Here is a 14839-nt window from a genome sequence, read left to right as displayed (position 1 = left end):
ACCATAATAGGATTTTTATTTGTTGGGCACAGAATGGTGTATGCAGGCAAAATGATAAAGCCACTTCTCAGGGATCCAGTAGCGGGATGTGTGAATATGGCCCACTGAGTCACGAAGAGGGAAGGGGTTGCTTTGACTAGTAAGGTCTCCTGCTTGAGCTCTGCCAGAATGTTTCTCTTCGCCTCCCCAATTCTATTCCCACAAAAATGTGAGAAACTGGTCCCAGTTCATCTAGAGACCTCCATAACTTGAGAATTGCAATTTTGTTCTCCTCAGGTATGATCTGAAATTCTCACTCCTGTGATCTGTCCTCTTTCAGGTGCCATTCCCAAATTATTAATTGGGAGCAGATGTTTAAATAAAAATAAAATTAATTTTTATATTTTCCTCATATTTTTAATGGGAAAATTCCCTGCAAGTAGCTGGAGGCTACTTGGCTGGGCTCAGCAATATTTCTAATTTGATTCCAGGTATGTGCTTCAGAGCAGGCAGGATTGCAAATTGGGCATCTGTCTCAACTCTTTAAAGCAGCCATATCTCTTTCCAAGATCACAATTCAGCTTCATCATCCTGGGAAAAGGCACAGCTGTTTTAAAAAGCTTGATACAATCCATGCTCTGAAGCACCTTTTGGAAGCTGAATCCAAGGAATTGCATAATCTCAGTAATCGTGTTGCTATTAAATACAACTAAAATTAATTTGATTTTTTCCCCCTTGGCTCCACTTACTACACTTTGGGTGTGCCCCAATACCACTCAAAGATCAAGTACAGCCTGTGGGCATGAGAAGAAGAAAAAAAATCTGCACCCTTGTGGTTACTCCTTGCCTTCCAGTTATTGTAGGAGGAAGAAAAGATGGGAAGTGAGTCACGAGCAACCTCCTCATGGCCTCATCTGATGTCCTGGCCTGGTTCTTTCTGCTGAGTCACAGTCACGGACCTGAAGGCACAATCAGATCACATTGGTCAGGGTGGATATTCTGGTTGCTTTCCACCAGGATTTTTGCATCTTTGCCTATGCCGGCTGCCTGCCACATTTTTATATCAACAGTTCTCAGTGCTTTTTTTGTAATAATAATAATTAAAAAAAAGATGCCGGAACTCACACACGTCATAAAACCTGCCTTGCCTACCCTACAAGATAAAAAAAAAGTGCCGGAACTCCATTCTGGGCGTTCTATGACAATAAAAGACCGTGAAGCTCACAGAGGGAAGGAAGAACTTTGGATTCCCACCGAATGGGTTGTAAACTTATTTCGGTAAAAGAAAGAAATATGAACTGGGCCTTCTCCATTGCGTCCTCTGTCCCACAGAAGCTCAGATACGCAGCAGTCAGATCCGTACATTCATCCTCTTGTCATTTATTGAGGAGATAACAGTCAAGTGTTATTACAAATTCTTTTATTCTATGAGGAACGCGTCACCCATAAGGAGAAGTACATTAATGAAAGGGTTGGAACCTATTAACACACTAACTTGAGAAAGGCTAATAAAGCAATGACTAGTTAACTTGACCGATTAATTTTTGCTACTTCTTTGTTTCGAAAGATTCTTTCACCAAACCGCAGTGCAACAGAAGGGAAGCCCTCCAAACAGTTTTATAGCCAGATTACCGGTAATCAGGATCAATATGTTTTAAAAGTCTATAGTGGTAGTGGGGCTCTGTGGGTAAAACTCTACAACTAGTGATGTTTCATTTAGAATAGAATAGAATAGAATAGAATAGAATAGAATAGAAGAGAAGAGAAGAGAAGAGAAGAGAAGAGAAGAGAAGAGAAGAGAAGAGAATAATAGAATAGAATAGAATAGAATAGAATAGAATAGAATAGAATAGAATAGAATATGGAATGCAATGAACAGAATAGAATAGAATAGAATAGAATAGAATAGAATAGAATAGAATAGAATAGAATAGAATAGAATATAGAATGGAATAGAATAGAATAGAATAGAATAGAATAGAATAGAATAGAATAGAATAGAATAGAATAGAATAGAATAGAATAGAATAGAATAGAAAATGGAATGGAATAGAATATAGAATGGAATGGAATGGAATGGAATGGAAGGGAACGGAATAGAATAGAATAGAATAGAATAGAATAGAATAGAATAGAATAGAATAGAATAGAATAGAATAGAATAGAATAGAATAGAATAGAATAGAATAGAATAGAATAGAATAGAATATGGAATGCAATGAACAGAACAGAACAGAATAGAATAGAAGCTGGAAGGGACCTTGGAGGTCTTCTAGTCCAGCCCCCTGCTCAAGCAGGAGACCTATACCATTTCAGACAAGTGGCTGTCTGATGAAGCATCTACAACTTCTGGAGGCAGGCTGTTCCACTGGTTAATTGTCCTCACTGTTAGGAAATTTCTCCTTAAATTCCAGGTTGCTTCTCTCCTTGATTAGTTTCCATCCGTTGTTTTTGTAATCATTTTTTTATACATAGTCTTCCAAAGAAACACTTCAGGATCTATTATCCTGTTTTGTCTCTCTTTACAAGCTTCCATACTGGAAAGCCGCGTAACAACAAAAGAAGGAGATAAAAGCAGACGATTCATCCTAATCAGGGACTGAGCTATTGATTTGTTATTATTCTTCACAATCTTAAAGGACAAGCGTAACTTTTCTATGTCATACACACAGCAATCTCCAAACTTGACAAAGCAGGTTGGGAAAGTCAGATGCGAACCGCCTTGCTTGACAATTAGAAATTTTCTAATTCTGTGATCGTAAGTTGAGGACTTATGTTGGATACTATTGAAATGCATTGTTCTGAATGGTCAACACTTCCCCAACCAAGAAGGTCCCTGGTCACGCGAGACACCATTCCAAGATATTTTGAAAATTCTGCTCTGGGGAAAAGTTTGCTATCAGAAAGAGCAGGGAAGGAACCGCACTTGGCCTCTGCCCAAGGCTGAGATCACCTTGCGTCTTTGAAGTGGAATTCACATTCCTGACCCAACACTGATAGTTAATCTATAACTCTTATCAAACAGTTGCATAAGAGGATTCTGGAGCATGGGTCAATGATCCGGATCCTGTTGGTAATTCAGGCGTTGTTTTTTGTTTTGTTTTTTTGCAATTTGCTTGAAGGCCCAGATGGCTACCACGTGATTCTGATGATTGAACTGCCAAATGTCCTCATTTAAAAAAAAAAACCCTTCAAAGTTCAAGGCTGTCACAGCAATCCTAGTTTCCAGGGACTGATGGACCGGGCTATTTATAAACAAGCTTTTGCAAACGCTGTCCAGCAACATTTGATGTGGAACCTTTGACCTGTGTGCTTTACTTTCTCTAAAGAGACAGTGAGATTTCTTACTAGCTAAGACCCAACGGGAAACTGAGGCTCAGAGACAGAAGAAGACTAACCTGTTTCCAAAACCAAGGTGCAAACTTCCATGCTTGAAGGTCTGTGGGCTCTGCTGCTGAGACAGCCTTGAACAAATGAGATTCTTGCCTATTTTTGCTGCATAATCTTGAGTTCTTTACCCACCCTGCAAACTACCAGGCCTTGAGAATGCAGATAAGCAAAAGAAAACCCTGGGGTGGTGGTGGTGGGGTGGTGGGGGGAGAGAGCTTCAGAGGGAATCTCTTCCACATGTCACCTTGGAACACTTCAGTGAGGCTCTAACTTGGGCTGAAGAAACCATGAGGACTACAGGCAGTGGATAAGCAGAAAACTAAACAGAACTTAGTTTCCCCCATTCCTGGGGTGGAATGTAGTCTGGATTCCCAGGGAGGGGGGGCTGTTTTTCACAGGGCAAAGAGGTAGCAGAGCTTGGAATGTCTGGTGGGCAGGAAGAGGGTGAAGATGATACACAGAGTAGATCTACAATTGTGCAATAGATGCTTTAGTCTTGTAAGATTCTGTCTATAGGTGGAAATCAATAAAGGAAACTACTCGGAAGTAACTCCACATGTCATTCTTGGTTCTTGGGCCCAACATTGAGGAGCTGCTTTAACTGTCTTCCTGGCAATCAAACTTTCCAAGCTCCAATTTATACTTATACTGCTTTCTTTCTTTCTTTCTTTCTTTCTTTCTTTCTTTCTTTCTTTCTTTCTTTCTTTCTTTCTTTCTTTCTTTCTTTCTTTCTTTCTTTCTTCTCTTCCTTCCTTCCTTCCTTCCTTCCTTCCTTCCTTCCTTCCTTCCTTCCTTCCTTCCTTCCTTCCTTCCTTCCTTCCTTCTTTCTTTCTTTCTTTCCTTCCTTCCTTCCTTCCTTCCTTCCTTCCTTCCTTCCTTCCTTCCTTCCTTCCTTCCTTCCTTCCTCTTTCCCTTTCCCCATTCCCTTCCTTCATTCCTTCGTTCCTTCATTCCTTCATTCCTTCCTTCCTTCCTTCCTTTCCTTCTTTCCTTCTCTCTCCTGAAAAGAAGAGCTGGGGGCGGGGGGCGGTTCAAGTGCCTTGCCAATTATCCGAAATAATAAGGGGTGTTGCATCTTTTCAGCATAAAAGGAGTGGCAGGAACTTTTGTGTGTGCTCTGAATGGAGACAGCTGGAGGCATTGTACAGAGTAGGGTGAACGTTGGAAGCCATGGAAAGCTCAAATTAAACCCAGTGGGGAAATCAGGGTAGCGCGCCAGAGATCTTCTCGATTATAAGGGTTGCCAAGCCTGGGCCAGACAGACTGTCTCTCTGGATAGCTCTTTTTTCTGGAAATAAATCTTCTGAATATAATGACAGCAGGACAGACATGTCCTCCTAGGCTGGGATATGAATGCACAATGGTTGACAAAGTACGGCCCATTCTTGGTCTTGCTATCTAACTCCCCAAATGGTGATCGTGGGGATGAAATGAGAAGAAGGGGCAACTGGGATCACAAGAGCCCCTGGAAGGAAAGTGGAATACCGATTTAAGGACTACAACCAGTGTTGGGATTCAGCCGGTTCGCACCACTTCGGCAGAACCAGCAGCTAATTTTTTCTTGCCCAGGCCCAGAACGGACTTCCGAAAGCGGCATCCACATACAGAGAACCGGTGGTTCACCTATTTGAATCCCGCCACTGAGTTCAACAAATATCGATCAATGCAGACAGTCCTCAACATACAGCCGCTATGGACCCCCAAAGTTTCTGCTGCTAAGAGAGACAGCTGTTGAGTGAATTTCGCCCCACTTTACGCCTTCTCTTGCTGCAGTTGTTAAGCGAGTCGTCGCCGTTGTGAAATTAGTAATATGGTTGTGACGTGAATCGGGCCTCCCCATGGACCTGGCGGAAAAGGTGATCATGTGACCTTGGGATACTGCAATTGTCGTAAATATGAGGGAGTTGCCCAGTAGCTGAACTTTGGTCATGTGACCATGGGGATGCCGCAATGGTCCTAAGTGTGAAAACAGACATACATAACTTGTTTCGGTCCAGCTGTAACTTCAAACAGTCACTAGGTGAACTGTAGTATGTCAAGGACTACTCGCAAAAAATGCTTTGTGAAGTGGCTGGAAAGACCACTCAGTGACAGCTGGCTCATTAACAGGTTTTATTTAGAACAAGGACAAGAAGGTACAGGAGGGTTCGGCTTTTATAGCCGGCAGCCGGCCGGCTGGTCCAATCAGAGGCCAGTCTTTTCGCGACGCGGTTCTCTGCTCCAATCGGCTCCGCGTCTTCTGACAGCTCTCTCCTCGTGGCTGGGCGGTTCCGCGTTGTTTTGACAGCCGCGAGCTGTCAACCGGTTTGCGCCTGCGCTTGCTGGGGAATTTTGACAACTGTCAAAATTCCCGCGTGTTCTCCTGTCAGACGGCTTTACCTCATAACTTTAACAACGTTAACATTAGTAATAACTTATTTACATATAATACACTTTGCAACAGAGCAAGCACACTCTTGCTTGCATTCAGAATGCCCAAGAGAAGAATAGAGATGATATGATAGCAGTCTTCCAATACTTCAGGGCTTGCGACAGAAAAGAAGGCTGGAGCCAGTGGTGGGATTCAGCCGGTTCGCACCACTTCGGCAGAACCGCTAGCTAATTTTTGGTTGCCCAGGCCCAGAACGGACTTCCAGAAGAAGGCATCCACACAGAGAACCGGTTGCTCACGTATTTGAATCCCACCACTGGCTGGAACTGTTCTCCAAAGCACTTGGGGGCAGGACAAGACGCAACAGGTGGAAGATTATCAAAGAGAGATTCAACCTGGAATTAAGGAGAAATTTCCTGACAGTGAGAACAATAATCAGTGGAACGACTTGCCTCCAGAAGTTATGGGTGTTCCATCACTGGAGGGTTCTCAAGAAGAGGCTGGACAGCCATCTGTCCGAAATGATGTAAGGTCTCCTGCTCGAGACTAGATGATCTCTAAGGTTCCTTCCAACCCTGTTATGCTATGTTCCATGTTCTTTTCATCGAGTGCCTGCTGCCGCCTGGGATCACCACCTGTCTGTCCGGAATTGGCCCCAAAGAGCAATTCCAAAAGTTGGTTAGCTGACAGCACAGAAGGCTAGTTGATTCTGCTTTCCTAATCAGTAAAGCAGTATTTCTCAGCCTCAGCAACCTGAAGATGGCTGGACTTCAACTGCCAGAGGCTTACTAGTGAATTCTGGGAGTCTACCTATCTTCAAGTTGCCAAAGTTGAGAAACACTGCAGTGAAAAGTGCAACCAATGTCTTAAAGGCCTCCTTGTCTCAGAGTACTGAAACTCTGCCTATTGCCAGCATGAAGTGTGCAACAGAGGCCAAGCGTTCTTTCTCCATGTAAGGTCACCACCAAAGCAGATGAAAGGTTATCCCCAGCACAGGAGTTGTCTGTGAGCTTCCCAGACCATCAGATCTAAATCCCATGACTTCAGGAGCAGCCAAAATACCTGGAAGGGTTGAGTTTTGCTTGGGGTTCCAGATGTGCTTTTCTTCCAAGTGTCTGTAAATATACCCCTGTCGATATTTAAACTTAGGTTTGGACAGACCAATAGCTGAGATTCGACTGGTGGAAGAAATAACTCTGGGAAACTTCCAGAAATTACGTAAGCAGCAAAGTCCCAATATCAACAAGCACCACGATGCCAAGTGGAACAGAGGAACTGCAGGCCTTGGGCAACCTCCTCATCCGCTGCCAGATGTCAAAGAAGGCAGACAAAAGTCTGGGGTTTGGAAACTTGTCAGTGCAACCTAATCTGATTTTGATTGATAGATTGATTATGTCTCCTCAGATTTTTTGTTTATTACATAGATATTCTCCATGGTGCTGTATCACCATAGAATCACACAAATATAGAATCAATGTACAATAATATGTTATTAATTATTAATAATATATTATTATACAATAATAGAATCACAGAGTCTCAACTTCTGTTTTGTTTGGGGTTTTTTGGTCACCATATTATAAAAACAGTGTTGAGAATCTGGAAAGAGGGCAGAGAAGAGCCACAAAGACGATCAGGGGGCTGGAGGCTAACACATACAAAGAACTTTTGCAGGAATTGAGTATGTCTAGTTTAATGAAAAGGAAAAGTTGGGATGGCAAGATAGCAGTCTTCCAATATTGGAGGGGCTGTCACGAAAAAGAGGGGGGTCAACCTATTTTTCAAAGCATCAGAAGGCAAGACAAGTTTTGCAATGGCAATGCAAAGCAAATCATGGACTCTTAGCACTGGAAGGTGATCTAGTCCAACCCTTTGCTCACAGGAGGAGGGCCTTCTCTGTGGGCGCGCCAGACCTGTGGAACCGCTTGTCGGTTGAGCTCCGGATGGCCCCCGACCTTCGCTCCTTCCGGCGCGATCTAAAAACTTATTTATTCGATCAATCTGACCTGGTTTGATGGGTTAGGGTTGGGGTTTTAATATGGCTTTTAATTATTGTTTTATATTCAAGCATAATATTTGTCTTTTAACTTTTGTATTTTGCTTTCATATTTATTGCCCTGTACACCGCCCTGAGTCCTTCGGGAGAAGGGTGGTATGTTGTTGTTGTTAGCTGCGAAGTCGTGTCCGACCCATCGCGACCCTATGGACAACATTCCTCCAGGCCTTCCTGTCCTCTACCATCTTCTGGAGTCCATTTAAGCTCACGCCTACTGCTTCAGTGACTCCATCCAGCCACCTCAAAAGGGCGGTATAAAAATCGAATAAAACTAAAAAAACTAAACATCAGGATCTAGACCATGTCTTTAACAGATGACCATCCAGCCTTTATCTGAAGATATTGAGGGAAGCACTCGCCACTTCATGTAGCAGCTTGCTCAAATGGCTGACAGCTCGTAGAATAAAAAGTTCCTTCTGTTATCCAGCTGAAACTTGTCGTTTTTAAGCCACTGAGTCTGGTCCAGCCCTCTGTGGCACTACCGAATGGGCCCACTCCTTATTCTTTATGACAGGCCTTCAAATATTTGAATTCATATCTTCCCTCTGTTATTGTTTTTAACCTAAATGTTCTCTGATCTTTTATATCTTCCTTATAAAACTTCATTTCTAACCTCTTCGTCATTTTAGTAGCTCCCCTTTCTTCTGAACGTGATCCAATTGTCCATCTTGATGTCTTCTGTCCAGAACAGGATCCAAGACTCTTAAACAGGGTCTGAACCAGGTAGTGGGGACTATGAGTTCATAAGATCTGAAATTTCTGTTAATGCACCCCAAAATGGATCTTGTCAGATCAACAACTGTATGAGAACTGCCAGCTTACATCTGTTTAAAAAGAAGACTTACCTCCCTTTGAGATGTACCATTTTGGTCACCATGATGTAAAAAAGATGCTGAGACTCTAGAAAGAGTACAGAGAAGAGCAACAAAGATGATCAGAAGACTGGAAGCTAAAAAGTATAAAGAACGGTTGCTGGAATTGGGTATGTCTAGTTTAATGAAGAGAAGGACGAGGGGGGACATGATCGCAGTGTTCCAATATCTCAGGGGCTGCCACAAAGAAGAGGGAGTCAAGCTATTCTCCAAAGCAAATGAAGGCAGGACAAGAAGCAACGGATGGAAACTAGTCAAGGAGAGAAGCAACCTAGAACTAAGGAGAAATCTCCTGACAGTGAGGACAATTAGCCAGTGGAACAACCTGCCTCCAGAAGCGGTGAATGCTCCAACAGTGAAAGTTTTTAAGAAGAGACTGGACAGCCATTCATCTGAAATGATATAGGGTTTCCTGCCTGAACAGAGGTTGGACTAGAAGACCTCCAAGGTCCCTTCCAACTCTATTATTATGATTATGATTTTACAGTTTAGGGTGACGTATAAACCCTGTCCAAAGCACTTGTCTAATGCGCATGAACTCACATGAGGGTAAGCCCCATTGAATAGAACACAAAAGGTGTAAGACTGAAGTGGATTATGGAATTCATAATAATCCAGTTGCCTCGGAAGAGCCTTGTCTGGTTTGATTCTCTCCAGAAGGGCTTAACACAGTGTATAATTCCAGGAGCTCTAATCCCATTAATCCGGAAGGCATTGCCTTCAACTAGGTTGCCCTAGAAAGATGACCTTGCTGGAGCATGCTCAACTCATGTGCAAGGAACAGGCTGGACAATATGCAATTGAACAAACAAGAGTTCCTCGAATAGATTGTTTCAAAAGGACACAAAACCTCCTTACTCTGGGATACGAGTAGTTTTCCACTTACAACAGATTTGAAGTGACCATTTGAAGGTACAATGGCAATGAAAAAAATGATTCATGGTCATTTTTTCACACTTACGACCATTGCAGCATCTTCATGGTCACGTGATCAAAATTCAGACACTTGACAACATGCTTATGACAGTCGCAGGGTCCCGAGGTCAGGTGATCCCCTTTTGCGACCTTCTGACAAGCAAAGCTAATGGGGAAGCCAGATTCACTTAGCAACCATGTTACTAACTTAACAGCTGCAGCGATTCACTTAACAACTGTGGCAAGAAAGGTCGTGAAATGGGGCAAAACTCATTTTGCAAATGTCTCACTTAGTAACTGTCTTTTGCTTTGATAGCAAGGAAAATCTCACTATCACATCCGCTCCATTTGGGCAAACTGCAATGCCTGCAAAAGATTTGTTTTCCTTCATCCCAATCAGTTCTAGACATGAAGCTCTCTGTATTTTTCAATTCCAATTTATTTATTTATTTATTAATGGGATTTATATCCCGCCCTATCTCCCGAGGGACTCAGGATATCCAATATCTAAGTTTGTTGCAAAACATCTCTTGGTTAGCAAACCAATGGAAGGGGAAAAAACAACAACAAATGAATCACGGAACGAATCGATACTACTTTCTCCGTTTTCTTTCTCCTTGGTTAAGTTTTTATTTTCTCTTTAAAGCTATTAATAATTTAAAAAAAAAGAATAAATCAACCCCGAGTTCTCTGACCAAGCTTAAATTATTCTACTTTGGACACTTTATGCAAAGACCCACTTCTATGGCGAAACCTCTGATGCCGGGAAAGAAAAGAAGAAAATGACCAACATCCAGATGAATGGAGTCAGTTATGGTGGTGACGGAAGACCTGAATGACCAGGTCTTGGAGACAAGATCATTCTGGAGAAGACTATCTGGTCATTACGTGACAACACATCCTCAGCCATGGCTCATCACCAATCAATCAATCAATGTAAAGACTTGTCTTCCTTGAGAAGTCCATAAGGCTTGGAAAGATGGAAGGAAAGAGAAGGAAGAGGATGACTGGCAGAAGGTGGGTGATCTGCTTTGGTGATGAGGACACCATGGGAAGATCAGAAAGAGCAGGTTAGGGATAGATCACCATGGAGAAAATCTATCTATATCAGGGGTCTTCAAACGTGGCAACTTTAAGACTTGTGGACTTTAACTCCCAGAATCCCTCAGCCAGCCCTGCTAGGAAACAACACTGGGTTGAAGGCACATAAGCAGTCAGTCAACACTCAGCCATTAGAAAGACCGTAAGTTGAAGATTTACTGTTCAATTAAATCACAGATGTCAAGGATATTTTTTAAAATTTTATTTTCATGCTGGAAATGAATCTTTCCATTTCAGAGAAGAGTCAGCAGATACTTGTAAGAACAGGGAAGAGGGTTTTTGTTGTTGTTGTTGCAAATAGCTTAGTAGGGCACGACTGAAATTCTAGCACTGTACAAACAGCATGGAAACATGGGAAGGTGCTGAGTCATGAAATGGCTGAGTCTGATCTTACATTTCAATTTCACTTTGAATTCCACGGAAAGAATTTGCATTCACTCTCCTGAATGGACAATAGAAGTAGAACAGAATAGAGCTGGAAGGGACCTTGGAGGTCTTCTAGTCCAGCCCCCTGCTTAAGCAGGAGAACCTACACCATAAAAAGCTGATGACGTTACCTAGTTGGATAATGAAACATCTGCAAGAAAACCACCAAAGTCAGAGTAGCAGAGAAACAGAACCGTACTTCTTCCATTTGCTTGCATTGTAGAGACTGCCTCCAACTGACCCGCGTACGTTTTTTTTTGGGGTGGTGGTGTCCCCATTTATTTGTGGCTGTAAATTTCAAAATTATACAGTCGCAACATAAAAATAATCTGGAACCTGTTATTTGCTTCTGAGTCCAACTCAAAGCGTTGTTGATTAACTTTTCAAACTTTGTATACCTTGGAACTTAAATATCTCCCGGAATCTCTCTTCCTAGTAGGATGTTCGTTAACATTAACTTGCCAAAGTACCTGGACTACATTACTGTTTATTTAAAGCTTGCTTTTTTCTTTTTCTTTTCTTTTTTTTTCATTCTGCCCAACAGAAACCCAGGCCCAGTCTGCAAAAGCTGGTAACATCCTCACTCTCAGCCTTATAAACAGATACAACCCAACAGAAGAGATTGAGAAAATGAGTTCAACTTGCCCATTTTTTAAAAAATACAGGTAGTCCTTGAATTATGACCACTGTTGGGATTGGAACATTTGGGCACTGAGTCATGTGGTCATTAAGTGAGTCATCATGTGACCCTGACAGATTGTTATGACCATTTCCCCATTGACCTGGCTTCCCCCATTGACCTCGCAGCTTGGAATCCCAGCTGAGAAGATTGCAAATGGGGATCCTGTGATCCCAGGATACTGCAACCATTGTACATACTGCCAGTTGCCCAAGGGCTCAGATTGTGATCGTGTGGCCACAGGAATCCTGTGAGTTGTAAGGGTGAGGGTGAGCTGGTGTTGAAAAAAATCTGCACAGCTCACTTCTCGTGGCAGTAACAGGGACTGGATGTCTCATCCTCAAGAGAAGTCAAACGAGTCCGTTCTTCCTGGTTTTATGTCTCAGGCAAGGGAACAATGACAATTCCACCATCTCTGCTGCTTTTGACTATCTTGAATTGTCACCTTTGACCACGACTGTAAGATAAGAGAAGATGATCTTTATTCTTATTTTTTTTACTGTGAGCACACTGGTCCACATTAAGTCCTCAGTCACTTTTTCAGCACGATTGTAACTTTGAACGGTTGCTAAACAAAATGGTTGTAAATCAAGGAATATCTCGTCTCCTGTGGAGGTGGTTAGCAGCATCAAGTTTCTGGGTGTGCAACTAACGAGTAGACTGGCTTGATCGCTCAACAGCGAGACACTGGTGAAGCGGGCAAAGCAGTGCCTGCATTTTCTGCGTTGCATGAGAAAAGTACATCTTCTTTCCCCTGTCCTGAGCACTTTATATCTATAGAGGGACGTTCGAGAGCATCCCGTCATACAGCAGCATCACAGTCTGGTTTGGAAGCATCCCTGCTTCGGACAGGAAGCCAGTGCAAAGAGCGGAGAGGACGGCAGGAAAGATTATTGGACGTTCACTTGCTTCTCCACAACCTGTTTTCCTTGTTACCTTCTGGGAGGGCGGGGTGGGTGGGTGGGCTTCGTGGTATCCGAAGCAGAACATCCAGATTCAGTCAGTTTTGTCCCACATAGCTTCAACCTTGTGAACTCTCAAGCTTCCCCTTTCCACTATGTGTTCAAAATGGACAATGATTAATATTTATATGTGTATATCTATATGGTGTGTGTGTGTATGTGTGTGTGTAGCATTTGTGTATGTGTGTTATGTATGTGTATTGTTAGAAATATACTTTCTTTTGAGAGCAGGCAACGGAATTTCATTTTTAATGTGCACCAGTGTGTTCACAAAAAGGACAATAAAGTTCATCTTCTCTTATCTTACAGTCATGGTCAAAGGTGACAATTCAAGATAGTCAAAAGCAGCAGAGATGGTGGAATTGTCATTGTTCCCTTGCCTCAGACATAAAACCAGGAAGAATGGACTCTTGTTTGACTTCTCTTGAGGATGAGACATCCAGTCCCTGTTAGTGCCACCCAAATGAGCTGTGCAGATTTTTTTTCAACACCAGCTCAGGAATTTTATAGACAGGATTATGACTGCGTGCTTATTGCTCTGTCCAGCACTGGCTTAAGCCTCGAGATAGATTACCTTAAGGTTTTACATCACCTGGCTGAGTCATGCTGTGCCAGAAGCACAATCCAAGCCCTAGCATTTCCCCCAAGGTTACCCCCACACACACACACACACACCATCCACCCACTCAGGTTTTCCTTCCATCCTTGCTGAATTCTGTTTATTCAGAGTTGAGAGGGGATGGAAGAGGTCGAGACATCCTTCAATGAAGTTGGATCCATGGGCTTTGGGAAAAGGCAATGGAAGACCATGTCCCTACTGTGGCCAACGGGGGTATCCGTGAGGAGCGAGGTCACAATCGCCATGATTTTGAGACGTAAAAGGGGGCAAGGCTTTGATTGAACCGTGGTGGCTTTTTTGACTCCTCAATGCAAAGATACCCCTGGTGATGATGGAAAAGTTGTGCCACGCTTGTAAGTGTTGTGAGAGGGTAGCATAATTGTGTGTTAATCAAACAAAAGAAAACGACATGGTTACCAAAATGGCACGGAATCATCCATGCAATGACTTAAAGGTACAAAGAGAACTTTTTTAAAAAAAAAATATTTGGCACAAATTGCTGGCAGCCCCGGGTTCTGAAATGCTCGGGTTTTTGGGTTTTTTTTTTTGCAAAATATGCAGTTAGTGATCACCCCAAAATCCCAGGGTTCTGTGGGAAGAAGAGAAAGAGGAAGGGGAAGGGGGAGAGAAAAGAAGGGGAAGGGAACAGATTGAAAAGGAAAAAAGGGAGAGGAAGGGGAAGGAGAAGGGTGGGAGGAAGGAAAGGAGAAGAAAGTGAAGAGGAAAAGAAGGGAATTGATTAAGGGAGGACAAGAAGAGAGGGGGAAGAGTAGGGAAGGAGGAAAAAGAAGAGGAGAGATTGGGAAATGGAAGGAGGAGAGGAGAGGAAGGGGGAAAGAAAGAATAAAAAGAGAGAGAAAGGAGGGGAGGAAAAGGAGAAAAGGAGGGGAAGGAGAGAAGAGATTGAGAGAAAGAGAGGGAAAAGGAAGGGGAAAAGGAAGAGTATAAAAAAGAGAAAATGAAGGGAAAGGAGGAGGGGAGAAAAAGGAGAAGAGGAGGGGGAGGGGAAGAAAAGGAGGAGAAAGAAGAGATCGAGAAAGAGGAAACAGGAAGAGAAGAAAATAAGAAAAGAGAAAGGGGAGAAGAAATCGAGAAAGGGGAAAAGGGAGAAAAGAGAACAAGAAAGAGAAAGGGATGAAGAGGGGGAAGCGGAGAGAAGACGGGCCAGATGGTCACCAAGCACCTGGCCTAATCGGGACCTCGGGAGTGTCCAGAAACCGGGCCATTATCCTTCCCCCCCGCCCGTCTGACCGATCAGCCCCCCCTCCGGATCGCCGCTTCGCACCGGAGCCGCCGCCCAGCCCGGGAGCATCAGCAGCGCTCCGGTTTCCCCCTCCGGGCATTCCGGGGCTTCTGCCCCAGCCTGGGCACGGCCCCCGTCCCGCAGCCGGAGAGTTTCGCAGCCTCCTGCTCGAACTCCGCCCCCCTCCTCCCTTCGGCTTCTTCCCAAACGGCCCCTCGCCTAAAGC

Source organism: Vipera berus (assembly GCF_964194415.1).
Source record: "Vipera berus genome assembly, chromosome: 10".
Lineage (NCBI taxonomy): Eukaryota > Metazoa > Chordata > Lepidosauria > Squamata > Viperidae > Vipera > Vipera berus.
The sequence above is the reverse complement of the archived record's forward strand: the minus strand, read 5'-3'. Positions refer to the sequence as shown.